General features: G+C 37.7%; 1 protein-coding gene across 9 annotated transcripts in view; it reads left to right on the forward strand.

Moving 5' to 3' along the window:
• Positions 1-16266, forward strand: part of NRXN1 (neurexin 1) — a 1679151-nt gene that overhangs the window by 566823 nt on the left and 1096062 nt on the right. The window lies entirely within an intron of this gene.

The following is a 16266-nucleotide window of genomic DNA, read 5'->3' on the forward strand; positions in this document are numbered from 1 at the left end:
AGTATGCCAAAATATAAATATGCAAAGCTCATAAAATCATCTCTCCTTATGAAGGTTCTTGTGCCCCATTATATACAGTATGTAGTGTAGTTTAGTTTAGCTACTTGCAGATTATTTTTCTGCCATTGTAATGGACTTCAGAATGCTATTGACTTCCTGGTGGCCTTGTGCTGGACTTGTGCACATGTGACAGGAAGAAAGAGCTGCAGTAAAACATGGGAAAGAGCTGCAGACTTATAAGTCAATCGTGTTCTAAAACAAATTAAAATGTTTTATGTCAAACAATCAAACATTGGGGGACATTTAACAATGTATGATCATTGTAGTTGACCGATAACAGATTGTCATGGTCAGTAAAGAAGGTGACCATGTTTATATTTGTCCAATAGTTGTCAGAAATGAACAGTATAACGAAGAGGAAGCAGTGCTCGCATGTAGTGCTGCCGCCTCTTCAAACAGCTGATCGTCAGGGGAGACAGGTGTTGGACCCCTGCTGATCAGATATTGATGACCTATTACCAGTTTTTAATATGGCCATCTTTAAGGCTATGGACACCTTCAGGACAATTTCACTTAGTCTTTATTAAAAATCTTCAGCAGTTTTTATGATACATGTGGTTAAAAATCAGTCTATTTGCAGACTGTCCTTCCTGAGTTTGTCAACTGACAGCTCAAGTGAAGACTTATCTCTGATCTCCTCACCTCATAAACATTCATTATAGCTAAACTCTTATAATACTGATAAGAAAATAGCTTAAATCAGTGTTTCTGAGGTCATGAGATCAGAGCTAAGGCTTTACTTGATCCGCTAGCTGATAAAACTCAGGACAGAAAGGACAGTCTGCAAATAGACTGATTTTAAACCTAATGTATTACAAAAATGGTTGAAAATTTGTAATTATGACAAATAAAAAAAAAAATAATTAGCCCAAAGTGAGTAAACTGCAATCCTAAAAAAATAGTGCCAAAGGTGTCCATAGCCATTAAAGGCTTTGGACACCTTTGGAAGCTTTTTTTTGTTAATTATTATTATTGCATTCTACATATTGTGGACCAAAAATTATTTTTCTTAACTGGTCTTTATTAAATTATTTTGCCCACTTTCCTAATACAATGGTGTAATATGTGTATTTACACAGCAGCAGGGTTCTATGTTTATATTGAATCCTGTCATCTGATGGCTCATGAAAATCCCTTATCTGTGATCTCCTGAAGCTCATAAACACTTATTTAAGCCATAGTGTTTATCATTGTGACAAGAATTGAGCTGTTATCAGTATTTATGAGCTGTCAAGAGTTCAAATAACAGGGCTACAGACTGAACAGGCAGCTCGGATGATGGGACTCAAGTAAATAGAAACTGACAGTCTGCACATACACTCTCAATTAACCCTTGTAGTACAAGAACTACTGGAAATGTTTAATAAAAAACAATAAAACAAAAATATTTTTAGCCCAAAACGAGTAGAATGCAATTATAATTTTTTTTTAAAATTGCCCCCATAGGTGTCCATAGCATTTAAGCCTCTGAAGAAATGAGAGGTAGATTTCAGAAAGTTAAAGATAATATAGACAATATATAGACAAGACAATAAGGCCGCAAATAGATGAGCACTTCCCAAACTTTGTGACACCATGAGACCATAAACCTTCAATAGCTGTCGACCATCAGCTACAGTATCTTTTATTACTTCCCATACACATTTATGCTTGGTTCAGCCAAGCATGTATGTTTTCAATTGGGAGAGAGAAGAAAGCTGCTGCCAGACACTTCTCAGGGTGGATTATGTTCCTAGAGAAGCGCCCAATCCTCTTCTCCCCAGACAGTTGAATCTGGAACTTCCCATACACGTTATCTTGCTGACCAGTCCCACCAAGGCAGGTATGGCCAACAGCAGAGAAACTATAGGTAGACAGTCTACAATAATGTGCATAAAATTGTAACTCATAGGTCCAAGTAATAACATACCAATACCACAATGATCATAATATAACAGGCTAATAAGCAGACATTCTAAGCTATACCTCTTCCATGAAATTCATGGGGAACCATCCAGTGGTTCTCCTAGAGCTAGCATTGGTTGCAGACAGTTCTTTGATTTAATATAGAATCCAATCCAATGCCTGTACCAGGGGTCAATATCTGATGTAAATATAAAGTGTGTGTTATTTAAATACAATCTGAATTGAAATGATTTCAGTAGTCCTTATAGTCCTTTTTCACAATAGTCCTTATAATCCTTAGCTTCATCCCTAAAGTTTTAGCTAAAGCTGACGTTCTCCTTTGTCCTTGATGATGATCAGCATCCCATAACCATTATATTTTGTAAGAACCTTACAGTAATAGTAGGTATTTGTGACCACAGCAGCCATGATGACTTATTAATTGGAAGAGAAAGCTTTTAAGAGCCTTCCTTAATGACGCCAAAAAAACTATTATGTCTTTTTTAAAGGTATGGCAACAGAAACCCTAAATGCTTCTCATAGAAGTGCATTATGTATAGATGAAGAAGGATGGTAGCAAGGCCTAGAGGTGTAGATCATATCTTGTCTTTTTAACATAAGGTTAGATTTCTTTAGGAAATATTGGGCTGATGCACAGAAAATTGTGGATATTTATGTGTATACTAGTTCTCTAGACAGGACTGCATTGTAGAGAGGGCAAAAGAGAGGGCAAATCGTATGGAAACCCAGTAGTGTTGATCGAGCACCAAAGTGCTCGTGTGCTGGAGTAGAACACTTTGCGATGCTCGGGTGCTCTACCGAGCACCCAAGCACAATGGAAGTCAATGGGAGAACCCCATATATATATATATATATATATATATATATAAAATACATATATATTTTATATATATATATATATATATATATATATATAAAATATAACCCCAGGCACCCCCTGCTCTGAAGAGGGGAGGGTGTCGGGACTCTAGTTCGGCTTAGGAGTCCCTGCTCTGACTCCATATATAGCTATGTCCATATATGGAGTCTGTGCTTGGGGACACCCCAGTGTATTTAAATCTAATTTAGCCTGTATTTCAGAAAAGTTTCTGCCGGTATTCAAACTCACGACCTTCTGTATTAGAGGCAAGGCACTTAACCACTACATTATATAGCTGCATAGCCTGTCACTATGAAAAAAAAAAAAAAAAGAGAGACTTCTACTGTATAGGTCTCAGTAGAAGTACAGTATAGTAGAAGTTTCTTTTTTTTTTTTTTTTTTTTTAAAGTAACTCCCTATGAAGCTATTATAGCTGGTTAAGTGCCTTGCCTCTAATACAAAAGGTTGTGGGTTCGAATCCCAGCAGAAACTTTTCTGAAATACAGGCTAAATTAGATTTAAATACACTGGGGTGTCCCCAAGCACTGACTCCATATATGGACATAGCTATATATGGAGTCAGAGCAGGGACTCCTAAGCAACGAACTCAAACTGAGGGATTCCCTCACTGTACAGCGATCTTCTGCATATAAATAGAGGCTAACTTAGATTTAAATACACTGATTTGAGCATCGCGCTCGAGAACACGCAGTGTTCGGCCGAGCATAGCGATGCTCGAGCCGAACCCGTCGTTTGGCCGAGCATGCTCGCTCAACACTAAAACCCAGGTCTGCTAAATCTCTACTGATGTGGAAAGTGTTTTCCAGCTTGGAGATATTGATGAGCTATCCTCAAAATAGGTCATCAGTTTCACTTTACTGGGGGTCCAACCCTCAGCACCCCCACCAATCGACAGTTTTAAGTGAATGAGGCAGAGCTTCAAGAATTTAGCACATTTTCTAGATATTGGATGGTGCCTTCTGCTTCTGGCTCTTTCCAATGTTTAAAAAACAGCTGATTGTGGGGTGTCGGACCCCCCCACCCCCACCAAAAAGGAATATTATATATTTTTCTCAATACACAGTAGGTACAATTAGGCCTCATGTATGTAGCCATATTATGACTGTATGCTGCCTGCATCTGTGATATTGACCCTCAAAAAATCTGCACACCTCTGATTTTATACAAACCTATAGGCTCTCCAGGTGCCATGACCCATGGTCTATGCACACAGCTTTATATAATTCTAGTTAATATGGAAAAAAAATCACATAAACAGAACTAAAATATAATTATTAAAAAAAAATGAGGACATAAATAAAAGGCTTCAGTCTGAACTTCAAGATGTCATGTTGAGCTGGTGGCATCAAATTGCATTTTCTATTCACCCTGTCAGTCATGTCACATCTTTATATCACTGAGAACTGGTTTCGTAAATGCATTCTAGATTTAAACAGACATTTGTACTGTTCTTGGTGCCTGTCTATGGCGACCCATCGGAGCTTATTCCCATTGGGTACAGCACAAAGTGATATCCTTTTTACTAGCAAGAATCCAATGGCCACCTACATAAAGGGTTAACTGGGGGTCGTACTACATGAATACATATTTGAGAACAAATGTTCTTTTTATGATTTACTGTAAATGACCAAATGCTTTACCTGAGCCTGTGCCAAATTTCCGTAAGGTTAGAACAGGGGAATGGGTTTGCTGAAATTTAAAATTAGGGTTGAGGACCTCTCATCTAAGGTGTATGGGAACAGCCCAGCTTCCCAGCTTTCGGAAGTGGAAATTGGTGCTTTGTTTTCCCTGAAGATAAAAGTCATTAAAGGCGACAGGCAACATTTCATCAGACCACTTAGCGGGACCTAACCTGCATATTTATGAGAAATTACAGATGTAGCAAACACTTGTCACTTCATGTATTAAATGCACAGTTGCAACATTGGTTTTACATAGACAACAGAAGCCATTGAAAAGTTAAAGTTTGCTGCAAATGTGTACTTTACGTGTTAGGTGTTAAGTTTTGCTACATCTGTTGCTTTGTATGTGAAAGTGCATTTACATCCATCATAAAATGCCCATATTTAACTCTGTACATTTTTATGGTATTAAAATAATCATCTTTATTAGTCCATATTGTTACCTTTTCCAGTAAGTTAAAGGGGTTGTCCCACGAAAAAAAAAATTGTACTGTTTTAAAACCACCACCTGGATCTGAATACTTTTTTAATTGCATGTAATTGAAAATTTAGCATAGCCACTGAGCTATTCAATAACATGTATCTGTATAGCGCCTCCTGCTGTTTGTTCTTTTTTTTTTTTCATTTCTTTGACCTGCTCACTGAGAAGTTTCATCCTCCAACTGCCTCCTGAGCTGTGATAGGGAGAGCATGGACACGCCACCTTAGCTGCAGTAGAAAAGACACTCCCCTTCAGCTATCCGCTTGATATAAATCTAGCAGAGCAATGAATGGGGAGATCTCTGGATCCATGTGAGGTACAGGGCTGGTTCTAGCTTTGTTAGAAAGAGGTTGTCATGTTCTATATGATGTATCATATTCATTTTTTACATTAATCACAGAATAACCCCTTTAATTTGAACATTTCGGCCACCCCGGACATATGTCCTGCAAATTCAGCTCTGAAATATCTGCATATGATAAAAATGACAACACATCAATTTTATCTGATTCATTCCTCTCTGATCATGATAAGGGGAGAATTTATTATGAGGGGAATATTTGAAGTCAGTTTTGCTTGAGTCTGCATGGCATACTTTATGCTACATTTATCAAATGTTGCATGTTGTTGGATAAATGTGTCTTATCCTTAAACCTAACACTTTGATCTTGAAAAGCTCCTCCAGTTTTCATACTCCACCCTCCAACTGGAGTGAGATTGGAAGTTTTTTGCTAATTTTTAAAAAAAGTCTCAATGATAAATCTGGAGTACAATTCATAAACATAGATAACTATACCCACTTCTTCACCCACATTTAAAAAATGGAGTGAGTGGTGTAAAAATGCAAAAAGTCAAAAAAAAAATTGCCTGAGGGCAAAAGTTGCAAAAGCCCTATTTTGCGACTTTTTGAAGCCATAATTCTAGAGTGAAGGTATGATAAATCATGGCCTAAGTTGCCCAGTGGCCTACATATTTTTTTGGGAAGAAAATACTAGTATCAGCGTCACAAATTCTGTTATTGTCTACAGGACTTTCTCTTCCATCCTGGATACCAGAAACCTCTATTATGATAGATAAAAAAGGAATACCTCTAAAGGTTTGCGTTTTGAATTCCGTCTTACAAATTCCATGTTATAACGGAAAACAATAAAGGAATTTGTAACGCTGATGTGAACCCACCCTAAAACAACAAATAAAGGGTATCCCATGGCTAAACTTGACAGCAAGAATAGCACTGCAGAAAGGCTGCACAGAAAAATGAGCAAAGCCTCATTGGTTCTCCTGTTACCTGAGAGCAGTGATTTGTGGGGGACAGTGGCAAAGCTAGAGCTATACTTGTTTAGGTAAATAGTATTGATACCAGAATGTTGTGTAATGTCCTGGTGGTCACTGTGGCTGGGAGTCAACTGGTTGCTGGCCAAGCACTTTAGTTACAGAAGTAAAAATAAGACTGGTATGGGCAAAAAAAAGGCAGCTACAAGCACCGAATTGAGTTAATGATACACAGTCGAGTCACATTATTATGATCACTTCCTACTTTTAATGTCAGCAGAATATAACTCTTAAAGAAAGTCATGTGTCGTGTCCCGGCTTTGTTGGTATATAAGATGTGTGATAGGTGTTCTGTGCACGTATCCCTCATTGCCATCATACACAAAAGGGGCAATTTATCAGAGATGCCCAAAGGGATGATTATTGGATTTCAAGCCAAGGGTGGCAGTAATTCTGAAACCGCACAGTTTGCAGAGCACCACCAGAAACAGCTTACATTTTTGAAGTAGTATTGAAATTGGACCGTGGCTGATTGGCAAAGGGTTACCTTCTCCAATTAGTCACATTTTTTGCTTCACCCTGCAATCATTGCTGGATGAATACAAGCCGGTGGCGGCAACATTATGCTCTGGGGACTGATCTGGTCTGGGGTTTTGGGGGAATTTTCTGGGCACACTCATCCATGTGGAAGGCACCATCAAGCGATTAGGACATGTGTCCATCCTTGCAGATCACATACACCAATATACATGCTGTCTTCCCTGGGGAATATGTGATCTTCCAGCAAGACATTGCTATGTCATACAGCTAGAAATGTCTGACTTTGGTTGGAAAAGCATAACTAAGAATTACAAGTTCTACTGTGGCTCCACAACTCCCCTTACTTAAATTCATTTGAGCATCTGTGGGACCACCTCAATCATCGTGTTTGCTCTGTGGATCCTCCACCACCACCCTCCAGCAACTGTGGGATGCTCTAGATTACTGCACACAGAGGATACTCTGGATAATAGATGGTGGTCATAATATTTTGACTCAACTGTGTATTTCTCCTTGTGGAGAGAGCCTAGAAGGCCTAGGCCATATAATAGTCTATGCAGTGTTCCTCTTGGAAAAATGTATACAAATTAGTTCTCTTTTCAAAAAAGAAAAGTAAACTGTGAATTTGGCACCACCTGTTGGAAAGGCCTCTCATCCAGTTAAGCCAATTCTCTCTGTTCTGCATTGATGAAGAGGGGATGTCACCCCCTGAGGTACTGCCTTGGCTATAATCCTATGTCTCAAGACCTGTTTAAAGGGTCAAACTTTGATTTACAGTATGGGATAGCTACCTTGTAACTGATGGCACCAGAGGCACAACTTTATTTTCTTTTTTGGAAAGAGAGTTCATTTTCATACCTTGTAGATGAAGAGACACTGAACTGTCAGTGATGATGGAAGGAGGGGGGTAATAATTCTAATTAATTTTTAGAAGATTTCAGAAGATTCCTGCTTTATTATAGCACTGCAGATTAGAACTCATTAAAGAGTATAATTTCACTCCATTTATAAAGTGGCATGTAAGTGGTGTTATATTCTCTTATAAAGTTTTTTTTTTTTCTGTCCTTATGGAAAAATATGAACATGTTTCTCACGTATTAATTACACAGCAGATATATCTGAGCTGGTGTTTTGTCATTTAGCTCTATATATCATTTTGACAGTAGAGCCAAAATTTTGGCAGAATGGTTATGCCGGCAGCTCCATAACAACATCTGCAGGGAGCTAATAGCTGACAGAATGAAACAATAATAATTAGGAGTGTTATTGATTGACAGCCCGAATGATGTGCTATCATTCTGAAAGATTAGAAAGATTTACAAATTATATGTATTGATTTAATGGCAGGCTTGATGTTTCAGAGAAAAGTGAAAATGTTTTGCATGATGAATACTTCTCCTTAATGAATGATAATGTACTGAAAATTAAGGTATCAGATAACTTGAAGAATTGCAATACCATGCCTACTTTGCAAATGTACACTTTTCTACGGAAGAAGATATAATATGCTTTCATCTTAAAGAGAACTGAGAGATACCTGTTACTTTGCTGCCTATCTCTTGTGCACTTTATTTTTGGATATCTTGAATATGGTTTTAATGGGTTGATAAAGTGGATGTCTTGTTTGATCGACAAGCAGCAGAGCATTTCTATAAGCAGAGGTGCATATGAGCTAAAATTTGTCCACCACATTATACAAAGGTTGGTTGAACCTAAGAAGTTCAGCTGGACCAGCTGATCATCTAAGGTGTAATAATTCTTCACCCTGCATTTGTTCAGCAGATGCCAGGGGGAAAAGAAAAATATCAGACATGTTCAACATGGCTAATCCTTTGTTCAAAAGCTAGAAAAAGCTACCGTCAGGGGTCTCTTAAGATACAATGGTAGATGCAGAGGAATTGCCCGTAGGTTTTCGTATTAGTTGCTGTGTCAAATGGCCAAATATATGCTGCTTACCCCGGGGAGATGTAGCATATATTATATTGACGAATCACTCGAGCAAGCTACCAGTGCCAGTCCTGTTACCATACTGGAGAATTTTCATAACGCTGGAAATGTAAGCCTTTTCAGACGCTTTCAAACAACTGACTAGTAATTACCGGAGACCTTTAAGGCAAAATAACAGTAAGGAGGGAGTTCTGGTAGATTGTGTGTTTGAGTTATGAGATGAGGCAGCCTGCTATTTATTATTGCTTTAGGGAAGAACACAACCGTAATTTCATAATTTTAATGAAATAAAGTATTCTTCTTTTCATATAAGAAAAATATATTTTCTTTGGAATCAAACTTATTAATGTCTAAAAAAAAAAAGTGCAACACAGTCTTTGTGATCACTATACAGTATGCATGTCACATATAATGATTTGTGCTCTTCATGGTGATGATGAAGTCTGCATTACATGCGTTACAACTGACTCTGTGTTACATATATGAGTGGAATGTGGAAAACATAAAGAAATATTGGAAATCTTAGTTGGAGGACTTCTGTTTTCCACAATACTCAAGCATGATCATTAGAACAGCTGAAAACTGACAACAAAGTGCATGCTCCATTATACAGGGTGGGCCATTTATATGGATACACCTTAATAAAATGAAAATGGTTGGTGAAATTAACTTCCTGTTTGTGGCACATTATTATATGTGAGGGGGGAAACTTTTCAAGATGGGTGGTGACCATGGCGGCCATTTTGAAGTCAGCCATTTTAATCCAACTTTTGTTTTTTTCAATAGGAAGAGGGTCATGTGATACATCAAACTTATTGGGAATTTCACAAGAAAAACAATGGTGTGCTTGGTTTTAACATAACTTTATTCTTTCATGAGTTATTTACAAGTTTCTGACCACTTATAAAATGTGTTTAATGTGCTGCCCATTGTGTTGGATTGTCAATGCAACCCTCTTCTCCCACTCTTCACACACTGATAGCAACACCGCAGGAGAAATTCTAGCACAGGCTTTCAGTATCCGTAGTTTCAGGTGCTGCACATCTCGTATCTTCACAGCATAGACAATTGCCTTCAGATGACCCCAAAGATAAAAGTCTAAGGGGGTCAGATCGGGAGACCTTGGGGGCCATTCAACTGGCCCACGACGACCAATTCACTTTCCAGGAAACTGTTCATCTAGGAATGCTCGGACCTGACACCCATAATGTGGTGGTTTACCATCTTGCTGGAAAAACTCAGGGAACGTGCCAGCTTCAGTGCATAAAGAGGGAAACACATCATCATGTAGCAATTTCGCATATCCAGTGGCCTTGAGGTTTCCATTGATGAAGATTGGCCCCACTATCTTTGTACCCCATATACCACACCATACCATAAAATTTTTTGTTCCAACAGTCTTGGAGGGATATATCCAATGTGGGTTAGTGTCAGACCAATAGCGGTGGTTTTGTTTGTTAACTTCACCATTCACATAAAAGTTTGCCTCATCACTGAACAAAATCTTCTGCATAAACTGAGGGTCCTGTTCCAATTTTTGTTTTGCCCATTCTGCAAATTCAGTGCGCCAATCTGGGTCATCCTCGTTGAGATGCTGCAATAGCTGGAGTTTGTAAGGGTGCCATTTGTGAGTAGCTAATATCCGCCGAAGGGATGTTCGACTAATGCCACTCTCCAGTGACATGTGGTGAGTGCTATGCTGTGGGCTCTTGCTGAATGAAGCTAGGACAGCTACTGATGTTTCTTCATTAGAGACAGATTTCATGCGTCCACATTTTGGCAAATCCAACACTAAACCAGTTTCACGAATCTTAGCAAGCAGTTTGCTAACTGTATCATGGGAGATGGGTGGTCTCGTAGGGTGTCTTGCATTGAAATCTGCTGCAATGACCCGGTTACTGCGTTCACCAGTCATCAACACAATTTCTATCCGCTCCTCACGTGTTAACCTCAGCGACATGTCAATGGCTGTAAACAAAGAGAAACTTGTAAATAACTCATGAAAGAATAAAGTTATGTTAAAACCAAGCACACCATTGTTTTTCGTGTGAAATTCCCAATAAGTTTGATGTGTCACATGACCCTCTTCCTATTGAAAAAACAAAAGTTGGATTCAAAATGTCCGACTTCAAAATGGCCGCCATGGTCACCATCCATCTTGAAAAGTGTCCCCCTCACATATACTAATGTGCCACAAACAAGAAGTTAATATCACCAACCATTCCCATTTTATTAAGGTGTATCCATATAAATGGCCCACCCTGTAGTAAAGGCTCATAAAATATCTAACCTCGTCTTATGAATCATCTTTCTTCACCCTTTTCTCCTATCCATCTTTACTACAGTACCTATGCTTGCATTTAAAGCTTTGTATGTCCTCTTTTATGGATCACTTGGCATCCTGTGTCCCACCAATAATAAACCACTGGATTGTATGAGCAATTCAGGTCATCAATCATATTGGACAGGATAAGATCAAGGATGATGACGATCATAAAATCAAGGCTTTATTGATTGCACTATGCATTTTGAGGTCGGTCTGACCTCTTCTTGAGATGTACCTAAAGAAGAAGTCAGACCAACCTCAAAATGGTCACACTCGCCTCAAAAAGATAGTGTTTGATTCTTTCTGTTGAAGAATGAGGTTGGTAACATGGATTTGATTTTGAAAATAAAAGATGTGATTCTGTCTGTGACAGCGCATGACATTCCTGGCCTGCCCTGTTTCTTGTAGTGATCTTTTAAAACTTAAATGTCATTGGTTATTTAATGAAAACAAATCAAAATAAAGCTGTCTATGATCACTTTTAAACCCTTGTTTAATGATCTATAGTTCCCTTTCCATCCCGTCTGTATTGAAGGATGCCTTTTTCTCACTTTGACATATACATGTAACAGACACAATATATTCATAGTCACCAGTAGTTATTCTGGATAGTGCATGATATAGGCTGAAAAGAGCATGAAGAACAGGTACTGGAAGAAGGAATAGGCTTAGAGAATTTGTTCTACTCGTGAAATGGACCTAAACTTGCTGCTTTGGCCCACCCAATCATCCCCAGGATGACAGTACAAACAAAAATTGATTATTTTATATAAAAATGCTCTATCTCTAACTAGTTATTATATCTAAAATGTGGTCGACTGATCATAATCTACTAGTTTTCAGTTCATCGAATATAAAGTGCTGCTTAGAAACTCAACCATAGTGGTGTTCTCCATATTATTCTTCTCTAAATGGTAACCTAAATTGTACATATGCTTTACTCTTGGAGGCATTTGATGACTGGTGATGAGTTTAAATCACACCAGGGGGAGGTCATGTATGCTATAAAGATGGTAACTACTGGAAGTGCCAAGTCATAGGACTATTCACATAACTATGTGACAATATGAAATGATGAAGGCACTGTAAGAATTACTACAAATACGTGTTAACAAAACCTGTCATATAACTCCCAGAAAGGTTCACAAAGGAAGCAGAATTCTGTTTCATATAAAAGAGCTTTACAAGTTAAGTGAAAAACACCAAAATAATGGACTTAACTAAGAACATTATGAATTTTTAAATCATGAAAATAAAGTAATATTATTCAGGATTCTTTTAACGGCCTTCATGAGCAACACACCATAAAATAAGAAAAAAAAATAAAAAATGAAGACCATGTTAGTATAATTAGCATTGTCCTAAATCAGGGGTCAGCAACCTTTGGCACTCCAGCTGTTGTGCAACTACAACTCCCAGCATACAAACATGCTCGGCTGTTCTTCTAACTCCCACTGAAGTGAATGAAGCATTCTGGGAGTTGTAGTTTTTGAACAACTGGAGTGCCGGAAGTTGCTATTCTTGCTACAAGTGAAATATTTTAATCAAGTTATGTAGATAAGTAAAAAAAAAAATCATTAGAGCTTTACTATACAACATTTTGGATAGTACCAGAAGAACTGTAATCTCAGTGGTGGACACTGTTGCTTGAGGCATTGGGTCCTGGAGAGACGACGACTACATGAAATTTGCTTACTCTTTCTGTACGTCTCTGGTATCCTCTCACTTTCCTCCAAAAACATAGAAAAGGGATAGCTGACTTCCCTTAGTTTGTGAGTTAAATAAGATTGGGGAAAAGAGCTGTGAATGATGCATTTATGTACAGTGTTGTGGGCTAGGTTATTTTTGATTGGTATTTTTTTTAGAACTAATAAGGTAGCCAGTGACCACCATAGAATATTTTTTATACTAGATGTAATAGTACACAATTTGTGCTTAGAAATGTGGTTTGGTTAAGGTATGGTATAGGAGATGTAAGCAGAATTTTAAGAGGACCCATCATCATGCTTGACTTGTCTGCTAAACTAAATATGTTTATTGCCCTTACAATGACAATTCTGGAACATCATTTCATATACTCTGTGTTGTTCCGATCTGCAGTTATTGCTACTAGACATTTCCTAAAGGTGTTTAAGGTGCCCTAACTAAGGGCAATGTAAAGCAGTGACAGAGCCCATTAGAAAAATGATGGAACACTTCCTTTAATTGATCCAACTGTTTGCTGAAATCTTGTATTGAACAGCTCCAGTGCATGCTGATGAGTCCTCATCAGCTCATGATTATCAGACTTGTTGGCATGCTCTGGAACTGTTAGAACCATCAGCATAAAACTGGGGACACATTCCCTTAAAGGAATCTGAAATGGGATGTTAGCAGTTGGGGGTGTCTCTGCACAGTCTGACACCATCCATTCAGTGCTTTCAGTGAGAAATTATGCAGGGAAACCCTCCGAAGTGGTAACACCTAATTGCAGGTTAATTTATAAATTTCTAGTAGCATTACAGGGGATGTTCCATGTGAAATTCAAATTTTTTCAAAGCACCACCTGGATCTAAATATTTTTGTGTATGACCCCCTGAGCTGCCTGCTTCAAATAAATTAAGAAAAGCAATTAATGGGGCCTCTGGATCCATGTGAGATACAGGACTTGTTCTAGTTCTAGTTCTTGATTGCTATGTACCATATGAAGTCTGATTTAAATTTTTCACATAAATCATGGTATAACCCCTTTAACTGAGAATCAAAGAATGAGAATGAAAAACGGCTCCAGAATTGTTATTGCATGAAGAATCCATGTAATTTCTAAAACAGTTATTTCAGGATATGCCTATGCATTTTAGGTAACTGTTGGCTAAATCTGCTGATTTTGGCTTGATCAGCTGTTAATCTAACAGATAAGGACTTTCCCTTGCTGGAAAATGTTGTGTAAATAAAAAATTGGGCATGTTGGATTTCAGCAACTTAGCAGGTTCTTCTTCCCTTGGAGGAGATAAAACTCTGTCAGTGAGGTCTGCTAAAGGTTGTTATACAGTGGTCCTTGAAAGTTTGTGAATTGTTCAGAATTCTCTATATTAGACTTGGTCATTTATTGATGAAAACAATTGAAAATCACTTGTCTGTGAGTGGCAAAAGTATGTGAACCTTTTCTTTCAGTGTCTAGTGTGACCTCCTTGTCCAGCAATAATTGCAACTAAACGTTTCTGGTAATTGTTGATTAGTCCTGCACATTGGCTTGGAGAAATTGTAGCCCATTCCTTCATACAAAACAACATCAACTCTGTGTTGGTTGATTTCCTCCCATGAACTACTCGCTTCAGGTCCTTCCACAACATTTGTATTGCATTAAGGTCAGCACTTTTAATTTTATTCTTCTTTAACTATTCTTTGGTAGAACGGCAAGGGTTATTGTCTTGCTGTATGACCCACATTCTCTTTATATCCACCTCATGGACAGATGCCCTGACATTTCCTTTACAATTTGCTGGTATGCTAGTATTTCAGAATTAATTGTTCTATCAATGATGGCAAGCCATGACCTTTGTGGCCATGTGAACTATTACATGCCTTATTCTTAGTGCAATCTTTGTTGGTAGGCCAATCCTGGAGACAATAATAATGATCTTGAATTTACCCCATGTGTACACCATCTGTCTGACTGTGGATTAGTAGAGTCCAAACTCTTTATAGATGATTTTGTAACCTTTTCCAGCCTGATGAGCATCAACAACTCTTCTTCTGAGGTCCTCCCTCCTTTGTTTCTTTTACCACTCACAGACATGCGACATTGGGTAATTTTCCTCAATAAATATATGGCTCATTTGATTTGGTTATCTTTATCTATTTTTATGACTTGTATGAAAATCTGATGCAGTTTTAGATCGAATTTATGCAGATATATAAAAAAATATAAAAAATTCTTAAAGGTTCACAAACTTTCAAGCACCACTGTAACTCTCTAATTGAAAAACATGCATGCTTGGATGAGCTGAGCGTGTATGTTTACGAGTGTGTCGGGTGTTATAGCTGTCAGAAAATGAGTTTGCGCTATATTCAATTTAAAGTATCCGTTAGTCTATGATTAAGCTCAGGCTTGTCTTCAACGGTAGAACAAATACGCAGGGAACGTATTATAATATTAGAAAACAACACAAACAATTACATTGTTACACAGGGGGTGCTGATTACAATTGAGTCACGTTGTTATGTCTCACTCATGTTTGCAAAAACAATTTAGCCCATAAACAAAATGAGCACTTATTATATAATAGGCTAATTTGCTGGCTTTAAGTTTGCATCCTTGAAGAATTATTGTTAGGCAATGGTCATTTTAACTGAAGTTAATTAGGACCAGAAAATTGCTCCTTGTTTATAATTGCATCCATACCTCAGGACATGCTGTACTAATTCTTAACTGATACATGTGTACTAGTATAGAGACAGAGAAATATTCAGTCAACGTCTTAGTAGTAGCTCTGATTATTACCTGTGGGAAATAATGTTCTTTCACCTGACCCTCAGAACGCATAGTATTAACTGTTGTTGTTTTTTTTTAAACTGACACTTCAAGTAATCGCATCTCTTAAAAGGATTTTATTTCATTGCTCATTTGCTGTCTGTAATGTCCTCTATATCTATATAAAACACAATTTAAAAGAACACACAGCAAGTGAGGTGATGTAAAGAAACCAAGTGCCGAAAGGCTAATTTGTTTAATCATTATATGTATCTTAGGCTTTAATAATACTACTGTATGATTATCTGTGGTTATTTAAAAATTATATATTACAAGACTATTAATACTGTATTGTCAAGACTGGCAAAGTGTCTGATTTTTAGATTGAATTTCAGTGTTTATCGAGGTCATACAATTTTATCACCAAAACAGCTATTCCTTTCCACTACAGACCAAAGCTTCATGTTTCCCGACATTCATCTAATGTTTCATGCCTCTTAACTTGAACCCTTCAAATTGAAAACTTTTTGGAAAGTGTAATTATTTTAGTCAGTTTTTTATTTTTTATTTTTTTGCATTGTAACGTTAGTTGGTGGTAGCCTGGTAGAGGATATTTGTCTCTAGAATGTATAAGCACCATATGCCTTCGCCCATTTCCAGCAAAGACATACTTTATAAATAAATAGAACCTCAACATGCATAGTGATCTGTAGAGTTACT

This window comes from Bufo bufo, chromosome 4 (genome assembly GCF_905171765.1).
Source record: "Bufo bufo chromosome 4, aBufBuf1.1, whole genome shotgun sequence".
Taxonomy (NCBI): Eukaryota; Metazoa; Chordata; class Amphibia; order Anura; family Bufonidae; genus Bufo; species Bufo bufo.